The sequence below is a fragment of the Equus caballus genome, chromosome 7 (genome assembly GCF_041296265.1).
Source record: "Equus caballus isolate H_3958 breed thoroughbred chromosome 7, TB-T2T, whole genome shotgun sequence".
In the NCBI taxonomy this organism is placed as follows: Eukaryota; Metazoa; Chordata; class Mammalia; order Perissodactyla; family Equidae; genus Equus; species Equus caballus.
Genome location: NC_091690.1, coordinates 18,843,767 through 18,858,994, shown reverse-complemented (window position 1 = coordinate 18,858,994; position 15,228 = coordinate 18,843,767). Strand labels below are relative to the sequence as shown.

The window sequence follows — 15,228 nt, the reverse complement described above, 5'->3', positions numbered from 1 at the left end:
AACAGCATCATATACATGCCTCAGAATTATCTCAGCTTAGAAATAAGGGAACTGTGGTATTTGTAGGTGTACGAATACACCTCAGTCTCACATTTCAAGTCAATCTTGTTTTAAGACTGCCCCAAGGAGCAGTTAATCCCCTGGGACTTCTGGCCTACTTCACCCCGAGGCAGAGTAGCCCCCTTCAGTTCTAGAAAAATCCTTAGCAATGGAGTTACTAGTACTTAGAAGTCAGTGGAGCACACCGAAAGGGAAAGGTCTACAGGATGTAGAAGCATTGACAACATCCGTTATAAGCTCCTCCATGCAGTCCGCATTCACTCTATGGGAAACGTTCATGTACCTTCGCCCAGAATGAGATCGAAGAATGCAGATTAATGCAGTTTGAGCAACCATCCCCTGGTTCTGCCACCAAAGAAGTCCATCAGACATTTGTCCTCTAGATTTCCTGCCTAAGAATCCAACCCAGGTAAACAGAGCCCTCCTCCCCACCAACAGCTGCAGCAACCTATACATCTAGTTCTTCAAAGGGCCCTATAGATGTCCCTCCTCATTAGGCTCAGACAAAGGAGGGGAGGAGCAAAGCCTTTTAACACAGCAACAGCCAACTCCTAGGAAATCTTTCCACCAATCTTCCCACCTCTCCTTATAGTTTTTTAAAATGTCTTTGATATGGTTAAGGGACCAAGGATCATGAGGGTATTTATTGAACATTTCTGTTATGAATTATCTCACATAAATATGAAGTTTAGTTTCACACTCTCTTTGGTATTCGGCATCTTTCAATTCCATACCTGAGTAGAAAAGGAGGGAGGATGGATAGTTCAATATCTTCTTACAGTAGCAATTGAGACTGTAGCCCCAAGCAACACTTCTGTAGGGACAGTCTTTGGAGTGAACAGAGCATGTGGACAATTTTCAAAGAAGTGATTTCATAAAAGATGGTGATGAGGGTGGGAGGAGATCACAGAGGGCACTAATACTTCCCAGATGCCAAGGACTTTACATGTGTTTCATTTTAATCTTTACAGCAGCTCTATGACCTAGGTTTGGCGATCCCCATTTGTGTGGAGGAATTGGGCTCACTTAAGTCTTACCCAAAGCACACAGATTGTTAGGAATTGGCTGGGCCTGAACTGAAATGCTTGACTGGCCCAAAGCCCACAATCATTGCATTACACTGGGGACAGAGATCACAAACCCTAAATACTACCAGAACCAGGGAGAGAAAATAAAGTTGTGATATATATGACAGGATATAAAAGAGTAAAAATGACTAACCAGGGAAAGTGTATCCCAGTGCTGACTGCGCAAAACAAAACACCATGACCTTGAGCTGGATCAGGCCCAGGAGCCCCTAGTTTCCTGATTTAGGCCATCTTCGGTGTAGCAGATTTGAAGCCAGATAAATTGAGATGTGAACCCTAGCTCAGCCACCACTAATTCGGAAAATTTGATGAATCATTTATTTTCTGCAAACCTCAGTTTCCACCTCTGTAATATGGGGATAATAAGCTTCCATTTTATAGTACAAAATCAAGATTTTAAAACATACATGTAAATTTCCTAGCACACAAAAGGCATTCAGCAAGTGAAAATTCTTATATCCTTCAATGTATAGTAAGATTTTAGTGTTGTCCTCTCTCCCTTGCTCCAAACCTCCCTCTCTATCCCTAGTGATTTTATACCATAGGAAGGCGAAGAAGATGTTAAGAACATCCAGAGCACACAGGGGTTCTACACAGACCTCAGGGTTATTCAAAATTATGGAAGTATGATATCAGGGCTGGTGACATAAAATCAACCTTCGCCTGCTTCCAATGCTGACTGGTCAGAGGAACGCCTTGCGGCAGAGGAGAGATGGCCATTGCAGACTCAGGTCTGATGGGTTAGTGAGAACAGGAAGCACGAGTTATTTTTTATCTCTACTCTAATGCCATTTGATCCATATTGTTGAAAAAACAGGTATATTTTCTTTCATATAAGTTTATGATTATTATTAACATCAAAAAACCAAAAATCAAAAAAAGGACAGATATTCTAACAGATAGTCTTAAGTTATATCATTTTTATATCACAGAATACATCCTGGCATAATTGTCTTGACTTACAAAGATGTCTCAAGTGTAATGCTTTTATTCTTAGGAATTTGATTAGATAATCCAAAGAAACTGACTTTCATCCTGCCTTAATAAGAGGAAAAAAGCAAAGTCTTGGGATTATGATGGTATCAGATCTCACAAGAACACCTCTTGCTCTTCGATTAAGCTTTCCAGCAAAGGCATTGAAATTTAATACACTGTAATCCATTATTTAAATCAGGTATTATATCAACAGGAGCTCATTTGTTTCTCAGAACATTAACACAATTCAAAATTATCTCCACATCTGTCATTCTTTGCTAACAATAGCAAGTTGCCATTAAGTTCTCCACCACCATCTAGGAATTAATTCACTAGAAGCAAAACTCAAGGAGAATTTAAGAGGCTAAGGTCCTTCCCAGATGGATAAGGAGTTGCCGCTTCAGCAGTGACAGTCCAGGAACCCTCTTTAGCTGCAATGTGAGAGACAGAGACAGAGACAGAGACAGAAGCAGTCTGTGGATCCTAATGACCCAATGACCCAGGCGTACTTCTATTATAACATTTATCACACTCCTGAATTTATTCACCTGCATGTCCAACTCCTCCATTGCGCAGCAAGGCACTGGAAGGCAGGTGTCATGTTTGATTACTCTCTGTTCTGTCTAGAATAGATGCATCATAAATAAAAGCCTCTTACATACTCACTTTCATTAACAGCTTTTAACCTCCTTCCAAAAGTTGTGCATACACAGAACTGAGCAGATGGATTTGAGTTTTGCTTTTTCCATGTCTTCTGGTTCATCTTTCCGCGGAGGTGATAATGAGGATCAAAATGGTCAAAGGAGGAAGCAGTAGTGGTAGGCAGAGGCAGAGCTCCCAAAGAGCAGGGGGATGGAAGTATTCCTGAAAGCACTTTCTAACACATCCTTATCCCAAACCCCAGACTAGAGAAGAGCCGAAGGCAAAGGAGCTATCAGTAGAAAGGGGAAATCCCCCTTAATCCTTGGCACACCCCTATGGGATATATAATTGCTTCCATTTTATAGATGAAGAAAATGAGAGGTTAAGTGATTTATCCAAGGGCACAAAACTACAAAACGGGATCCATGAGAATTTAAAGGTGACTCCTGGAAGTGGCCTGCCTAAAGCTTGCTCTCATGCCACACTTCCTCCGACAAAAAGCCTCTCTTAACAACCTCATTAAGGGCATCAGTTCTTCTAAACATCTTTTAGCATTGCCTTCCTGTGGGCTGCATAATCCCTGAGGGCAGAATTGGGACCAGTGAGAGGTAGCTAGGAGGCTGATTTTGACTCAACTTAAGACCTAACTTTCAAATAATTATCTTTGAATGGGGAAGTAGTTGAATTGGTAGAGATTCAAGATTGAACTCTATTAACTTCTGAGGTCAAAGTTACAAATTCCATGATTTTAAATTTAAATGTAACGAGTCACCTTGCAGGGCCTAAGGGAAGGGGACACAGGAGAGCAAAGCTTTAGTGAGACCTTCAAGCCTGGAGGGCTGTGACCCAGTGGTTTTCTTGGTGCAGAATCCTGTGAAGTCCAGCATGATCCTGAGAGCCAGTAAAAAGGTTTGCAGAGTCAGAATCCAAATGGGCTTCAAGCAGAACAGTTTATCAGAGAAGGAACTGTATGTTTGGAGGTCAGTGAAGAATCAGTTACCACGATTCTCTAAATCAGAAAGTAAAAGACAAGCCCATCCCGTCATCACTCCCCACAAATGAAACAAATCTCTAGTGGCAGAATCACAGATGATAGATCACTAAAGCCAGCGTTAAGGCAGGCTCAAAATCAGAAGCTTCTAGAACAAAGACAGGGGGTAGGTTAGGAGTGGGCAGTCAGCACAGTGGAGCATGCCTGGTCAAGCCTGAATCTGGGCAGTGGGTTTCCCCTACAGGCCTGCATGTTGTGCCCCACCTTCAAGTAGCAAGGCCTACTCAACACCAGAGAGAATGGCCACTTGCTCCTTGACTTTGCTGAGTGTCGTCCTGCTGGTGGCTGGCTGCAAAGGTGCACATAACCTGAACAGATTCTCCTCCCTTGACTACAGCATCTGCCAGGTTCTGCTGATATCAGCATAGAAAAGTGTATGACAATTTTGCAGAAGGTTTTCAATGTCTAAAAGCCAAGTCTACTTTCCCTGTCACTTGATCTCTCTGCCTCCTTTTTGATTTAACATAACACTATGACATTCATTCTGTCTGACCTTCAAAAACAGCAGGGTGCTTTAGAAAAGGGAGAGGCTTTGAGATCTGACAAGCCTGGGTCTGAAATCTGTCGCTGCCACTTAGCCAACTGTGCAAGTAAGGATTCATTTATTAAACTCTCTGAAACTTAACCTCAATTTGCTCATCTGTAAAATGGGAATCATAATAACTTCCCGGAAGGGCTGAGAATTGGGATCAATGAGAATTCAAGGGGGAAGTTATATAACATTCCCAGAGATGTTCAGTAACTGTTCCTTCTCCGCCTCTTCCTCTTTCTCTGCCCCCTTAGACTACACCATGTCCTGTAAGAAGCCAGATCCCCGACAGGGTGTGCCACTTTAAAAATAGAACACATTTTCAATGATGGCTATGTGATCTATATAAAATAAAGCAACTTCTGCCAACTAAATAAATAGAGGAGAGTTCCTATTCTAATTTAATCTGTCTGAGTGCCTGGAGGTCTTTGAGAGGTAAATATTGTTTTCGCTCTGACCTTGGTGCAGCGTTCCCATTGAATTTGTCTCAGTTCGTCCTTTTGATGTCATGCTGACGCCTTCCTAATAGATTGAAAGCATTTTGTCGAGAACAGAGATTAGTGAGATCTAATAACCAGTAAATACCGGCTACCCTGGGTGATTGGAGAGTGGGATGTTCTGGGTAACTTGCTTTTCTGCCTAATAGAGAGCTAGCACATAGGCTTGACCTATGAATTTTCAAAGAATAGAAACCATCCAAGCACATGACCAGTACTGAACACAATGAGATATTCGGCGATTTGGGATCCTCCTTGGAGGCTGGCAGGGCCATGGTGCTCATGGGGAGGAGTATCAATAACTCTGGCTGGCACAAGAGAAGGAGCAGAGCTGTGCTCTCACATGCTCTGGAAATTTTTTAAAAGCCTATTTGACTCTGATGTATTGACTCACTACTTGATTCTTCCCCATGAAGATTTAGAGAAAACATTTGTTCTTGGCTTTCCTCCATGAAATTAAAAAAAAGAATTTACATTTAATACTCCATTTGGACAATTTTGTGAAAAACAGCTGCTCATGCTCAATGGGTCACTGATTAATGGGTCAGTACAGGTCAGACCTTCCCACCCTCTGGCTCCACGTGGATGGGGCCAGATACTCAGGAACTAAAGCACCGTCTGGATATCCAGATAGTTTATTTTCTTTAGAAATAATTCTTTTCTTTTTTATTTTAAAGCAAATGTGCATTGATTGTAAAACAGTTAGAAAATACAGCCAACAGGAACAAGAAAAAGAACAGTACCCATAATTTACCATTTGGAGATGACTACTGTTAATACTTTGAAAGGTTTTTTTTAGGCATAAATATATTCTTTAAAAAAACAGGTTCATAATATATAAACTGCCATGGTATCTACTATTTTGCCCTCTCAACAACGTGTCACGATCATCTTTCTGTGTTAATATTCTTCCTCAACATACGTTTTAATGACTACAAAGAATTCCACGTATCATAAATGATAGTATATTGTGAAATCTAGCAACACTCTCATAAGTAGCACCATCATTTATAAAGAAAAAAAAGAACACATGGCTAAATCTTTGCTTACATCTAAGTTTATTTCCACTGGATTAATTCTTGGAAGGGGAATTGAAAGACCAAAGTCATTTGTTTCAAAACTTAGATATTGTCAAACTATTCTACAAAGATTTAAACCAAAGTACACACTCCACTGTATACTGCTGTTATGTGTCTATTCACAAGAAAGTTGTGCAATTCTTGATGTCAGGGATTGTGTCATTCATCTTCATATCCAAGATCTTTACATTTTTTGACATTAAGTCACTGAAATATTTGTGGAATGAACAAATGATTTGATGACTTTGTCATTGTTTAAGTGAATATGTAATATGAGGCAGGTTTCTATAATGTCTCTGGGGCTCAGCTTTCTCTTTTGCAAAATGAGAATTTTGTGTTATATGCTCTTTAACATTCTGTGATGTCACATCTCTTGCATGAAAAGCAATAACCTAGATACCCTGCGGGGGATTAGCCATATACACAATATATAATCACAGTGATGGAACTTGCAAGCATATATAACCAATTATAACTTATGGAAATATAGATGAATGTGCTAAATATTCAGGGAGAATAAGGCTAGATGACATGATGGGAGATTCAAGGAAGATTACGCTCGGCTAAATACAGATCACCTGTTTTCTATCTGGAAAAAAAGTCGTTTTCCCACTCAGGACTTTGTGTTTCATTGGTATCTTAAAAAACAGGAGGTAGAATTATCTTGAAATTCAGTTTCCTTAGATAATTTCACCCAGGATAAGCAAGCTTCTCTCACTAGACTTTAAGGATATTTCAATCACTTTTAAATTACCTAGGATAAATTGTGTCTGTTGACTTTCATGTTCCTAGACCTCCTGGTTCATCGGCAGTGAATATCTTGACCTTGATCTTTCTCAACTATCCATTTAGCAATCATGCCTACCTTCTGTAACACTTCTTTCTTCAGGCTATCTTGGCTTCACAGAAATATCTGACTCCCACCATCACTCAATTATTACTTTATTAATTAATTTGTGGTTATTATTGAATATCTATAACATGCCATTTCAACTACTGAGGGAAATGACACAATGTGGTATACACTACAACAGCAAGCGTAAACACAATCCATTGAATACATGAAGCAAGAAAGCACCGATCTCTGGGAGTCAGGGGAAGTCCCACAGAAGATGATTCTTGAAGGATAAACTTAAGTTTGCCAGATAGATGTAACTGTGTGAGTGGCATTATGGAGAAGAACGGGATTCAAGCAGAAATAAGTAAAGCACAGAAAGTCACAGAAAAGGGATACAGAATGGTGGTTCATCACCAGTTGGTAGTCTTCCTATCAGTCTCTCCCAACCCATGCCTCTCTCCACCCCAGCTCTCAGATAGGGGCATCCACTGGAGAAGTAGAAGTCCCGACTGAGTCTCCTCTCTTTGCTGTAGTTCTTGAAAATCTCTTGTTGCTCTCCAGTTATGGTCAACTCTATGACCACTGCTTTATCCTCACTGCCTCCACTCGGCTGCTCTGGATGGACCCTGGGAGATCCAGCCTCTATAGCACCATAGGTCATTGAGGCTCAAAGTTGTATCCACTTTACACTTTTGGTTTAAGAACTCCTCTATTCCTGGAAGGGAGGCACTTTTAAAGCAATGTCCATCACTATTACCCTCAGAAAATTCCTTTTGGGCTCTGAAGCCATGTTTCTAGATGAGGCACACATTTTCTTCACTCCTCTTAGCAGATGACATATCCAGAGACCAACCTTGCTTGGCCATTAAATGAATCTAAATCCACACCCATGCTTAAATCTTTTTATCTGTCTCAAAAGAAGTGTTCTTACTTCTTCCCAATGTTATTCTCTTCACTGTGCCCTAAATGAGTGCTTCCCAAATCTGGGGAGCATAGAAATCAGTTGGAGATCTTGTTAAAAATATAGATTCCTGGGGCTGGCCCCGTGGCCGAGTGGTTAAGTTCGCGCGCTCTGCTGCAGGCGGCCCAGTGTTTCTTTGGTTCGAATCCTGGGCGCGGACATGGCACTGTTCGTCAGACCACGCTCAGGCAGCGTCCCACATGCCACAACTAGAAGGACCCGCAATGAACAATATACAACTATGTACTGGGGGGCTTTGGGGAGAAAAAGGGAAAAAATAAAATCTTTAAAAATATATATATATATATATATAGATTCCCAAGACCCACTCAGCTGAATCTAAATCCCCTAAATCTAAATTTAGATTTAGGAATCTAAGTTCCTAAAGTCAGGAATCTAGAGTTTAACAAGCTCTCTGATGATCCATTTCTTTGTGGTAAAGTAGTTCATGCAAAAAAAAAAAAAAAAAAGGTAGGGGGAGGATATGTATACAGTGTATTTCCCAGGTGATCTATTGAAAACAATCAAGCTGCAGTCTATAGAACAGCATTTGGGATCCATCGTTCTGGATTTTCATACTTTTCTGTCTTTCAGAACTTCTTTTTAAGAACTAGCCACTCTCTTGGTCGTTTGGTCTCAACTACACCTTCTCTATAGATCCCCTTCCCTCCATCTATGAACTGATTCAAGAATCTCACATAAATACACCCTCTCTAGACTCTTCTTGCTACCCTACCTCTTTAATTTCCTTGATAGCTAACCTTTCTGATGGTAGCTATGAAGGAAAGTAGTGTCACTTCACATTCTCTTCTCAACTTAATGCATTCTGATTTCCACCCTAGCAAATTCATAAAAATGATTCTTACAAAGTTCATCAATAAGAGCTGAAGATTCTTATTTTTTGACCTGGTGAATAGAATTGAGTTTTTCACCCTCTATAGTCATGGAAGACTGTCACCAATATCTTATGAAATGACTGCCTTCTATTTTTTTTAAATTTTTTCGTTGGATTTCCTCTTTATGCCCATCCCAAATCTACTCTTCTTATCTGGTTAAGGCACTCAATTCACCTTTTATGTATTTCTATATACATATATGTCACCATAAAATCCACAGCATTGATGTCTGTATGTATAGTTTACATAAAAGTTATTTTGCAATAAATTTAACTTTGTTTTTTCCTTCGCTCAAGATATTTTTGACATATGTCCATATTGCTACATATAAAAATCTTTTCTAGTTTTCTTGACTTCTCAATAGTACTCAATTCTGTACACATGCCAAAATTTACCTATCTATATACTAATGATGGATATTTTGATTATCTCTAATTATTTGCCAAAATAGCTCTGTGATAAACGTTCTTAAATATGTGTCCCTGCGCTTCCTAAGAGAAAGCTTCTCTTGGGCAATTATTCTTAATTTTGGCTGTATATTAGAATTAACAGGCAAGTTCTTTGTTTTTAAATTCTAACGCCTGAAGACCTCACTGTACCCTTCAAATCTGATTCAGTTGGTCTGGAGTGTGACTTATATATCAGTAGTTTTATTAATGCCCCATGCAATTGTAATATGTAGACAAAGTTTGGAACCACTATTCTAGGGCCTTGCTCTTCAAAGTGTTTTCCACCAATCAGCAGTATAGGCATCACCTGGCACCTGATAGAAATGCTGAATGTCAGGCCCCACCACACACCTGCTTCATGAGAATCTACATTTTAACTAGATCCTCGGGTGGTTCATATACACACTAAGAGAAATACTGCTCTAGGTCATATACCCAGGAATAGAAAAATTGGTTTACGCATATTTAATTTCACTAAATACTACCTGATCACTTTCCAAAAATGACTACTCTAATTTATTTTTCCACCAGTAGTACACAAGAGTAACTGTCACTGCACATTCTTACAAACATATCCAATTTTGTGTGTATGCGTGTAAGGAAGATTGGCCCTGAGCTAACATCTGTTACCAATCTTCCCCTTTTTGCCTGAGGAAAATTGTCACTGAGCTAATATCTGTGTCAATCTTCCTCTATTTCATGTGGGATGCTGCCACAGCACGGCTTGATGAGTGGTGCTAGGTCCGTGCCCGGGATCCAAACTTGCAACCTCCGGGCTGCCAAGTGGAGCATGCAAACTTAACCACTACACCACCAAGCCAGCCCCAAAACATATCAAATTTTAATAATCATTCCACTGTGGCAATTCACTGTTGTTTTTTTAAAAAACAGTGTTTAGGTATAACTGATGTACAAAAAATGGCACATATTTAATGTATATAAATTGATGAGTTTGGACATATGCATATACCCATGAGACCATCACCACAATCAAGGTAATAAACATATCCATCACCTCCAAAAGTTTCCTAAGTTTCTTCACGCCCTTTTGGATTTTTTTTTTTTTTTTGACATTTGGTTTGTGTGTGTGTGTGTGTGTGTGTGGTAAGAACACTTAACATAGATCTACCCTCTTAACACAGTTTCAAGTGCCCAAAGGGTATCATTAACTATAGATACTATGTTGGACAGCAGCTCTTTAGAGCTTATTCTTCTTGCATAACCAAAACTTTATGCTCATTGAACAACTCCCCATTTTCCCCTGCCCTAACTCCTGGCGAACACAGTTCTACTTTCTGCTTTTATGTGTTTGACAGTTTTAGATACCTCATATAAGTGGAATCATGAAGTATTTGTCTTTCTATGACTGGCCTATATCATTTAGCACAATAATCTCCAGGTTCATTCATGTTGTTGCATATGGCAGGATTTCCTTCTCTATAAAGACTGAATTACATTCCACTGTATGTACATACCACATTTTCTTTATCCATTCATTCATCAGTGGACATTTAGGTTGTTTCCATATCTTGGCTATTATAAATAATGTTTATATGAATGTGGGGGTACAGATATCTCTTCAAGATACAATTCCAATTCTTTTGGATATATACCCAGAAGTGAGATTGCTGGGTCATACAGTAGTTCTGTTTTTAATTTTTTGAGGAACCTCCATACTGTCTTCCATAAGGGCTACACCAGTTTACATTCCCACTAACAGTGTATAAGGGTTTACTTTTTTTCATATCCTGGACAACACTTGTTATCTTTTGGTTTTTTATAGTAGCCATCCTAACATGTGAGGTGATAGCTCATTATGGTTTTGATTTGCATTTCCTTGATGATTAGTAATGATGAGCATCTTTTCACACACCTGTTGGCCACTTGGATGTCCTTTTTGGAGAAATGTCTATTCAAGTCCTTTGCCCATTTTTCAATTGGGTTATTTACTTTTTTACTACTGAGTTGGAGAACTTCCTTATATATTTTGAATATTAACCCCTTGTAAAATATATGTTTCATAAATATATTTTTTCCCATTCCGTAGATTGTCTTTTCATTCTGTTGCTTGTTTCCTTTGCTATGCGAAGCTTTTTAGTTTAAATAGTCTCATTTGCCCATTTTGCTTTTGCTCACTGTCCTCTTGGTGTCATCTACAAGAAATCATTGCCAAGGCAAATGTCAAAAATCTTTCCCCCTATGTTTTCTTCTAGGAGTTTCAATTTCAGATCTTATGTTTAAGTCTTTAATCCCTTCCTAGTTGATTTTTGTGTATGGTGTAAAATATGGGTCCAATTTTATTCTTTTGCATGTGGATATCTAGTTTTCCCAACAGCATTTGTTAAAGAGACTGTCCTTCCCCATTGTGTATTCTTAGCAACCTTGTCAAAGATCAGTTGACCAAATATGTGTGGGTTTATTTCTGGGCTCTCCATTCAGTTCTATTGTCTATGTGTCTGTCTTTATGCCAGTACCATACTGTTTTAATTAGTGTAGATTTGTAATGTATTTTGAGATCAGGAAATGTGATGCCTCCAGCTTTGTTCTTTCTAAAGATTGTTTTGTCTATTCAGAGTCTTTTGTGGCTTCATATGAATTATAGGATTGCTTTTTCTATTTCTGTAAAAAAATGCTATTAGGTTTTGATAGGGATTACATTCAATCTGTAGATGGCTTTGGGTGCTATAGACATTTTAACAATATTAAGTGTTCCAATCCATGAATGGGGAATGCCTTTCCTTTTTTTATTTCTTCTTTATTTCTTTCCTCAGTGTTTTATAGTTCCCAGTGTACAAATCTTTCATCTCTTGGTTAAATTTCTTCATAAGTATTTTATTCCTTTTGATGCTGTTGTAAATGGGATTATTTTCTTAATTTCCTTTTCAGATAGTTCCTTGTTAGTGTATAGAAATGCAACTAATTTTTGAATTTTCATTTTGTATCTGTAACTTTACTAAATTAATTGACTAGTTTTAATAATTTTTTGTGGAGTCATTAGGGTTTTCTACACATAAGATAGTGTCATATGAAAACAGAGATAATTTGATTTCTCCCTTTCTACTTTGGAGTCTTTATTTCTTTTCTTGCCTAACTGCTCTGGCTATGACTTCCAGTACTATGTTGAATAGAAATGGTGAAAGTGGCATCCTTGTCTTATTCCTGATCTTAGAGGAAATGCTTTCAGTTTTTCACTGTTGAGAATATTAGTTGTGCTTTGTCATATATGACCTTTATTATGTTGAGGTAAATTCCTTCTATAGCTAGTTTGTTGAGACTTTTTATCATGAAAGGGTGTTGAATTTTGTAAAACGTTTTTTCTGCATCTATTGAGATAATCATGTGATTTTTAACCTCCATTCTGTTAATGTGGTGTATCACATTTATTGATTTGCATACGTGGAACCATCCTTGTTTCTCAGGGATAAATCTCACTTGGTCATGGTGTATGATCCTTTTAATGTGCTGTTGAATTTGGTTTGCTAATATATCACGGAAGATTTCTGTATCTATATGCATCAGGGATATTGACTTGTAGTTTTCTTTTTTGTAGCATCTTTGTCTGGCTTTGGTATCAGGGTAATGCTGACCTCATAAAATGAGTTCAGAAATGTTTCCTCTGCTTCAATATTTTGGAAGAGTTTGAGAAAGATTGGCGTCTTTAAATGTTTGGTAGAATTCACCAGTAAAGCCATCTGGTCCTCGGCATTTCTTGTTGGGTGTTTTTTAATTATTGATTCAATCTCCTTAGTCATTATTGGTCTGTTCAAGTTTTCTATTTCTTCGTGATTCAGTCTTTGTAGTTTGTATATTCCTAGGAATTTACCCATTTTTTTCTAGGTTATTCAATTTCTTGGTATATAATTGTTCATAGTAGTCTCTTGTGATAATTTTTATTTCTTTGGCATCAGTTTTAATGTCTCCTCTTTCATTTCTGAATTTATTTATTTGAGGCCTCTCTCTTTTTTTCTTAGTCTAGCTAAAGCTTTGTCGATTTTATCTTCTCAAAAAACTAACTCTTAGTTTCATTGATCTTTTCCATTGTTTTTCTATTCTCTATTTCATTTATTGCTGCTCTAATCTTTAATATTTCCTTCCTTCTGGTAACTTTGAGCTGAGCTTATTCTTTTTTCCTATTTCCTTGAGGTGTAAAATTGGTTATGTATTTGAGATTTTTCTTCTTTTTTAAATGTAGGCATTTACCTCTCTAAATTTCCCACATAGTACTGCTTTTGGTATGTCGTGTTTCCATTTTCATTTGTCTCAAGATATTTTCTGTTTTCCCTTTTGATTTCCTCTTTGACCCAATGGTTGTTCAGAAGTGTGGTGTTTAATTTCCAGATATTTGTGGATTTTCCAATTTTCCTTCTGTTATCGATACTTAGTTTCATTCCATTGTGTTCAGAAAAGATATTTCATGTGATTTCAATCACCTTAAATTTGTTAAGACTTGCTTAGTGGTCTATTGTGATCTATCCTGGAGAATGTTCCATGTGCACTAGAGAAGAATGAGTTTTCTGCTGCTGTTGGGTGGAGTGTTCGTGTATGTCTATTAGATCCATTTGGTCTATAGCGTTCAAGTACACTGTTTCCTCACTGGTAATCTGTCTGGATATTCTATCCGTTCTTGAAGATCTTGAAGTCTCCTACTATTATTGTATTGCTCTCTGTTTTTCCCTTCAGTTCTGTCAATCTTTGCTTTACATATTCAGGTGCTTTGATGTTGGGTGTGTATATATATATGTATCATTGTTGTAACTCCCTGATAAAGTGATCCTTTTATCATTATGTAATGTCCTTCTTTCTCTCTTGTGACTTTTTTAAGTTTTTGACTTAAAGCCTATTTTCTCTGGTATAAGTATAGCTACCCTTGCTCTCTCCTGTTTACCATTTACATGGAACATCTTTTTCCATCCCCTCACTTTCAGCCTCTGTATGTTCTGAAATCTAGTGAGTCTCTTGTAGATAGCATATAGCTGAGTCTTATTCGTATCTATTCAGCCACTCTATGTCTTTTGATTGAAGAGTTTAATCCATTTATATTTAAAGTAATTATTGATATGGAAGGACTTACTATTGCCACTTTGTTAACTGTTTTCTATCTTATAGTTATTATGTTCCTCTTTTCCTCTCTTGCTGTTTTCCTTTGTGTTGCATTTTTTTGTAGTGATATTACGCTTTCATTTTTTTTCTCTTTTTAGTTGTTTTAGCTGTTAGTTTAAATTGTTTTTTTACTTTACATTTCTCTGATTACCAGTGAAACAGAGCATCTCTTCATATACTTAGGAGTCAATTGGATTTCCTCTTTTTCAATTGCCTTTTCTTGCTAACTTGTAATATTTCTTCTATGGTATACTAATTTCTCATACAAATTGTTTCTGTTTCTGGGCTCTATTCTGCTCTATTGGTCTGTGTATCTGCATCTGCATCTCTGCATCAGTACCTCACTGTTTTAATTATTATGACTTTGTACTGTTTCTTAGTATCTGGTAGGCTGAGTCTAGACTTCTTGTTCTCCTTGCTTTTCTTTCAAAAAAATTATTTAGTGCACAAGGATTTTATTTCTCCATTTAAATTTTAGAATCAGTTTGTCTTACTCCCTTCCAAAACAGCTTCTTCATTTTCCCCATAATATTTTTTAAATTCTCATAAAAGTTTTGTGAATAATTTTTTAATTACTAGATATTTTTGTAGGTTTTTGCCCATTTTATGTGGTATGTATTTTCTATTACATTTTCTAATTGGATACTTGCTAACTGGTGTAGAAAAATGCTATTGCTAATATTGAATCCAGTAACTTTGTTGAAGCCTGTTTCTTATTCTAATCATTTGTTGATTTTCCTAGGTTTTTATTAAAATTATGTTCAAATAATGACAATTTTGTCTTTGCCTTTCTAGTGCTTATGCTTCTTATTTCTTATCTTATTGATGGTCAGAATCTCCAGGATTATATTGAAAAGAAAATGCACCTAATGTAATATAAAATGCATAATATTGCATAATATAAAAATGTAGATTTTGTGGATAATCTCCTGGTAGATAAATCCAATGCACACCTTCCAGTCAAGCCCAATAAATATGTTCATCTTATTTGTCCCCACTTCAGCATTTTGTACTGTTGATAAGTCATCCTTCTTGAAATTTATCTTTTATATCATTATCTACT

At 37.5% G+C, this 15,228-nt stretch overlaps 1 long non-coding RNA gene across 1 annotated transcript in view; it reads right to left on the bottom strand.

The window, feature by feature from the left end:
• Positions 1–15,228, bottom strand: part of LOC111774101 (uncharacterized) — a 200,721-nt gene that overhangs the window by 152,995 nt on the left and 32,498 nt on the right. The window lies entirely within an intron of this gene.